The sequence below is a fragment of the Zea mays genome, chromosome 5 (assembly GCF_902167145.1).
Source record: "Zea mays cultivar B73 chromosome 5, Zm-B73-REFERENCE-NAM-5.0, whole genome shotgun sequence".
NCBI lineage: Eukaryota > Viridiplantae > Streptophyta > Magnoliopsida > Poales > Poaceae > Zea > Zea mays.
Genome location: NC_050100.1, coordinates 188,195,295 through 188,202,143, shown reverse-complemented (window position 1 = coordinate 188,202,143; position 6,849 = coordinate 188,195,295).

Genomic DNA, 6,849 nt, shown 5'->3' with positions numbered 1-6,849 from the left:
GTGATAGCATCTAGAGCTCTTGTTGAGTTGTGAACTCATTGAGTTGTATTGCGAGCTCTTGTTGCGACTTGTGTGCGTGCTGTTGCTCCGATTTTGAGTCTTGTGTGCGTTGCTAGTTTCTTCCTTACTCCGTATTTCTTTGTGAATCTTAAGTGTAAGGGCGAGAGGCTCCAAGTTGTGGAGATTCCTCGCAAACGGGATATTGAAAGGCAAAGCAAAACACCGTGGTATTCAAGTTGGTCTTTGGACCACTTGAGAGGGGTTGATTGCAACCCTCGTCCGTTGGGACGCCACAACGTGGAGTAGGCAAGCGTTGGTCTTGGCCGAACCACGGGATAAACCACTGTGTCATCTCTGTGTTTGATCTCTTGTGGTATTGTGTTTTGTTGTGACTTCTCTCTAGCCACTTGGCAATTATTGTGCTAACACTTAACAAGTTTTTGTGGCTATAAGTTTAAGTTTTCACAGGATCACCTATTCACCCCCCCCCTCTAGGTGCTCTCACCTTGTCAACAAAATCCGAAGCTACGGGAGTACAAGATGGATGGATCATGACGTCGTCCGACTCATGCTCAGGTCATTCACTGTTATTGATCCTCATCTTGTAAACCTTATTCGTGAAAACCCCAGGTACACCAAGATGACGCCCGAGGAAATCCTCAGAAAATTCGTAAGCGGGCGTATGATGGTGAAAGAAGCACAATATATGGACGATGCCTTAAACGGCCCACTTCCCGTCTACGAGTCGCAGCCCGTTGCTCTCAAAGCAACCAGCAGCAAGGAGGCGCTAGCTAGCAAGGTAGCACAAGTGGACGCTGCCAGGCTCAATGAGGATGAGATGGCGCTCATCATCAAACGCTTCAAGACCGCACTGAAAGGACGCAAGGAGTACCCCAGCAAGAACAAGTCAAGGGAAAAACGCTCCTGCTTCAAATGCGATAAGACTGGTCACTTTATTGCATAATGCCCCGATAACAATAATGACTAGGCATAAGAGAAGCACGGGAAGAGGGAAAAGAAGAAAAACTACAGGAAGGCCAAGGGCGAGGCGCACATCGGGAATGAATGGGACTCCGACTGTTCCTCATCAGACTCCGAAGATGAAGGACTAGCTGCCTCAGCCTTCAACAAATCTTCACTCTTTCCCAACGAACGCCATACGTGCCTTATGGCCAAGGAGAAGAAGGTATGTATTTGAGACACTCCCAAATATACTTCTTCTAGTGATGAAGAATCGTCTGATGATGAAGTAGACTATACTGATTTGTTTAAGGGATTAGATAGAACTAAGGTAGACAAAATAAATGAATTAATTGATGCTCTTAACGAAAAGGATAGATTGCTAGAAAAGCAAGAATATATTTTGTATGAGGAACATGATAAATTCATTAGTGTTCAAAAATCTCTTGCGCTAGAAGTCAAGAAAAATGAAATACTATCCTCTGAGTTGTCTACCTACCATGAATCCATCTCTAGCCTAAAGAATTTAAATGATGATTTGAATGCTAAGCTAGAGAAAGTTAATGTAACTAGTTCATGTGTAGAGCATGTTGTTATTTGCAATAGATGTAAAGACTTTGATGTTGATTCTTATAATGAACATGTTTCTACTATTGTTAAGTTAAACAATGATGTTGCAAGTCTCAATGCTCAACTTAAGACTTGCAAAGAAAGTTATGAAAAACTAAAATTTGCTAGGGATGCCTACACCATTGGTAGACACCCCTCAATTAAGGATGGACTTGATTTCCGAACGGAAACCAAGAACTTAACAAGCCAAAGAACTTCTAGTCTCAACAAGGAGAAAGGGAAGGCTCCTATGGCTAGTAGTTCTCAAAAGAACCATGCCTACCTTTATGATAAGAAATTTACTAGTCGTGCTCATAACGATAGGTGTTATGATAATATTGTTTCTCATGATGCTGCATTTAATCCTCATACTATGTTTGCATCTAACTCTACATATGCTTATGGCAGAAGTAGGCCTAGGTGTAAGGGAATTAGGCTTACACCTACTTCCTAATTGATTTTGGTGGTTGAATTGCCCAACACAAATAAATGGACTAACTAGTTTGCTCTAGATTATATGTTCTACAGGTGTCAAAGGTTCATCTACAACTATACTAAATCGACTGTCCGGAATACCGTAGATTATTCCGGACAGGAGAAGCTTTTTGGAAAAACAGGCCAAGCGCGGACCGTCCGGGCCCTTGCAGCGGACCGTCCGCGACACAAGGATGACCCTCGGACAGAACCAATGCAAAAATCCGAGTCTGCACTATGGACCATCCAGAGGATAAGCGCGGACCGTCTGTGACCTCGCCCGGACCGTCCGGCCTCAGGCGCGGACCGTCCGGTAGGCAAGGTTCCGAAAAACCTGAAGGTGACGGGTTCGGAAGAATGAATTATAGCGGGCTCACGGACCGTCCGGGGTGCACGACCGGACCGTCCGCGACTGGGTCTGTCTGACATCTGACGATGCATTAAATGCAATATAGCCGTTGATATAGTCGTTACTGCTGACCGTTTGCGTTTTCAGCCGTTGATCTACAGGGGCGGACCGTCCGGACCTGGCGGGCGGACCGTCCGCGCTCAGCAGAATGGAGTAACGGCTAGGAAGTGGTTGGTGGCTATAAATACAACCCCAACCACCTCCATTCACTACACCCAAGCATTCCAACCTTCAACATTCAATACAAGAGCTAGCAATCCATTCCAAGACACATTCAAAGCCTCCATCTCTCCAAGTTTCACAATTGAGAAAAGAGATCTTTAGTGATTAGTGACTTGAGAGAGAAAGTGATCCGTGTGTTATTTGTCGCTCTTGTCGCTTGGTTTTTGCAATCGTGCTTTCTTTCAATCTTCATTGCGATCAAACTCACTTGTAATTGAGGCAAGAGACACCAATCTTGTGGTGGTCCTTGTGGGAACTTTGTGTTCCAAGCATTTGAGAAGAGAAAGCTCACTCGGTCCGAGGGACCATTTGAGAGAGGGAAAGGGTTGAAAGAGACCCGGCCATTGTGGCCTCCTCAACGGGGAGTAGGTTTAAAAGAACCGAACCTCGGTAAAACAAATCCGCGTGTCTCACTTCATTATTCGCTTGCGATTTGTTTTGCACCCTCTCTCACAGACTCTATTATATTTCTAACGCTAACTCGGCTTGTAGTTGTGATTATTTTTGAGAATTTCAGTTTCGCCCTATTCACCCCCCCTCTAGGCGACTTTCAATTGGTATCAGAACCGGTGCTTCATTAAGAGCCTAACCGCTCGAAGTGATGTCGGGAGATCACGCCAAGAGGGAGATGGAGACTGGCGACAAACCCACTACGAGCCAAGGGAGCACTTCATCGGAAGAGTCCCGCACCAAGAGGAAGGAGAAGAAGAAGGACTCCTCCAAACGGAAGGAGAAAAGATCCTCTTCTTCTCACCACAAAGAGAAGAAGGAAAAATCTTCTTCTCACAAGTCGCATCGGAAAGGCGACAAGCACAAGAGGATGAGGAAAGTGGTCTACTACGAGACCGACACTTCATCAACATTGACCTCCGACTCCGATGCGCCGTCCGTAACTTCCAAGCGCCAAGAGCGCAAGAAGTTTAGTAAGATCCCCTTACACTATCCTCGTACATCTAGACCTACTCCATTACTTTCTGTTCCATTAGGCAAACCGCCAACCTTTGATGGCGAAGATTATGCTAGGTGGAGTGATTTAATGAAATTTCATCTAACCTCACTCCACAAAAGTATATGAAATGTTGTTGAGTTTGGAGCACAGGTATCATCCGTAGGGGATGAAGACTATGATACGGACGAAGTGGCCCAAATCGAGCACTTCAACTCTCAAGCTACAACCATACTCCTCGCCTCTCTAAGCAAGGAGGAATACAACAAGGTGCAAGGGTTGAAGAATGCAAAGGAGATTTGGGACCTACTCAAGACCGCGCACGAGGGTGATGAACTCACCAAGATCACCAAGCGGGAAACGATCGAGGGGGAGCTCGGTCGCTTCCGTCTTCGCCAAGGAGAGGAGCCACAAGATATGTACAACCGGCTCAAAACCTTGGTGAACCAAGTGCGCAACCTCGGGAGCAAGAAATGGGATGACCACGAGGTGGTTAAGGTTATTTTGAGATCACTTATTTTCCTTAACCCTACTCAAGTTCAATTAATTCGTGGTAATCCTAGATACACACTAATGACTCCCGAGGAAGTAATCGGGAATTTTGTGAGCTTTGAATGTATGATTAAAGGCTCAAAGAAGATCAACGAGTTTGACGAACCCTCCACGTCCGAAGCGCAACCGGTGGCATTTAAGGCAACAGAGGAGAAGAAGGAGGAGTCTACACCGAGTAGACAACCAATTGACGCCTCCAAGCTCGACAATGAGGAGATGGCTTTAATCATCAAAAGCTTTCGCCAAATCCTCAAGCAACGGAAGGGGAAGGACTACAAATCCCGTTCCAAGAAGGTTTGCTACAAGTGTGGTAAGCCCGGTCATTTCATTGCAAAATGTCCTATATCTAGTGACAGTGACAGGGGCGACGACAAGAAGGGAAAGAGGAGAGAAAAGAAGAGGTACTACAAGAAGAAGGGCGGCGATGCCCATGTTTGCCAGGAGTGGGACTCGGACGAGAGCTCCACCGACTCCTCCTCCGACGAGGACGCCGCCAACATCGCCGTCACCAAAGGACTCCTCTTCCCCAACGTCGGCCACAAGTGCCTCATGGCAAAGGACGGCAAAAGGAAGAAGGTTAAATCTAAATCCTCCACTAAATATGAATCCTCTAGTGATGATAATGCTAGTGATGAGGAGAATAATTTGCGTACCCTTTTTGCCGACCTAAACATGCAACAAAAGGAGAAATTAAATGAATTAATTAGTGCCATCCATGAGAAGGATGATCTCTTGGACTCCCAAGAGGACTTCCTAATCAAGGAAAATAAAAAGCATGTTAAGGTTAAAAATGCTTATGCTCTACAAGTTGAAAAATGTGAAAAATTGTCTAGTGAGCTAAGCACTTGCCATGAGACTATTAACAACCTTAGAAATGAAAATGCTAGATTAATTGCTAAGGTTGATTCTCATGTTTGTGATGTCTCAATTCCCAATCTTAGAAATAATAATGATGATTTGCTTGCTAAGATTAAGGAATTGAAGGATTCTCTTGCTAGCCTTAGAGTAGAAAATGAAAATTTGATTGCTAAGGCTAAAGATTTTGATGTTTGCAATACTACTATTTCCGACCTTAGAACTAAGAATGATATGTTGCATGCTAAGGTTGTAGAACTAAAATCTTGCAAAACCTCTACATCTACCGTTGAGCACACTTCCATTTGTACTAAATGTAGAGATGTTGATATCAATGCTATTCATGATCACATGACTTTAATTAAACAACAAAATGATCATATAGCAATATTAGATGCTAAAATTGCCGAGCATAACTTAGAAAATGAAAAGTTCAAATTTGCAAGAAGTATGCTCTATAATGGGAGACGCCCTGGCATCAAGGATGGCATTGGCTACCAAAGGGGAGACAATGTCAAACTTACTGCCCCTCCTAGAAATTTGTCTAACTTTGTTAAGGGCAAGGCTCCCATGCCTCAGGATAACGAGGGTTACATTTTGTACCCTGCCAGTTATCCCGAGAGCAAAATTAGGAGAACTCATTCTAGGAAGTCTCACTCTGGCCCCAATCATGCTTTTATGTATAAGGGTGAGGCATCTAGCTCTAGGCAACCAACCCGTGCCAAGTTGCCTAAAAAGAAAACTCCTAATGCATCAAATGATCATAGCATTTCATTTAAGACTTATGATGCATCTTATGTTTTGACTAACAAATCCGGCAAGGTAGTTGCCAAGTTTGTTGGGGGCAAACACAAGGGCTCCAAGACTTGTGTTTGGGTACCCAAAGTTCTTGTTTCTAATGCCAAAGGACCCAAAACCGTTTGGGTACCTAAAGTCAAGAACTAAAATTGTTTTGTAGGTTTATGCATCCGGGGGCTCAAGTTGGATACTCGACAGCGGGTGCACAAACCACATGACAGGGGAGAAGAAGATGTTCTCCTCATATGAGAAAAACCAAGATCCCCAACGAGCTATCACTTTCGGGGATGGAAATCAAGGTTTGGTCAAAGGATTGGGTAAAATTGCTATATCACCTGACCATAATATTTCCAATGTTTTTCTTGTAGATTCTTTAGATTACAATTTGCTTTCTGTATCTCAATTATGTCAAATGGGCTACAACTGTCTCTTTACTGATGTAGGTGTCACTGTCTTTAGAAGAAGTGATGATTCAATAGCATTTAAGGGTGTGTTAGAGGGTCAGCTATACTTGGTAGATTTTGATAGAGCTGAACTCGACACATGCTTAATTGCTAAGACTAACATGGGTTGGCTCTGGCATCGCCGACTAGCCCACGTTGGGATGAAGAATCTTCATAAGCTTCTAAAGGGAGAGCACATTTTGGGACTAACAAATGTTCATTTTGAGAAAGACATGATTTGTAGCGCATGCCAAGCAGGAAAGCAAGTTGGGTCTCATCATCCACACAAGAACATCATGACTAGTGACAGGCCACTGGAGCTCCTACACATGGACCTATTCGGCCCGATCGCTTACATAAGCATCGGCGGGAGTAAGTACTGTCTAGTTGTTGTGGATGATTATTCTCGCTTCACTTGGGTGTTCTTTTTGCAGGAAAAATCCCATACCCAAGAGACCTTAAAGGGATTCTTGAGACGGGCTCAAAATGAGTTCGGCTTAAGGATCAAGAAAATTAGAAGCGACAACGGGACGAAGTTCAAGAACTCTCAAATCGAAGGCTTCCTTGAGGAGGAGGGCATC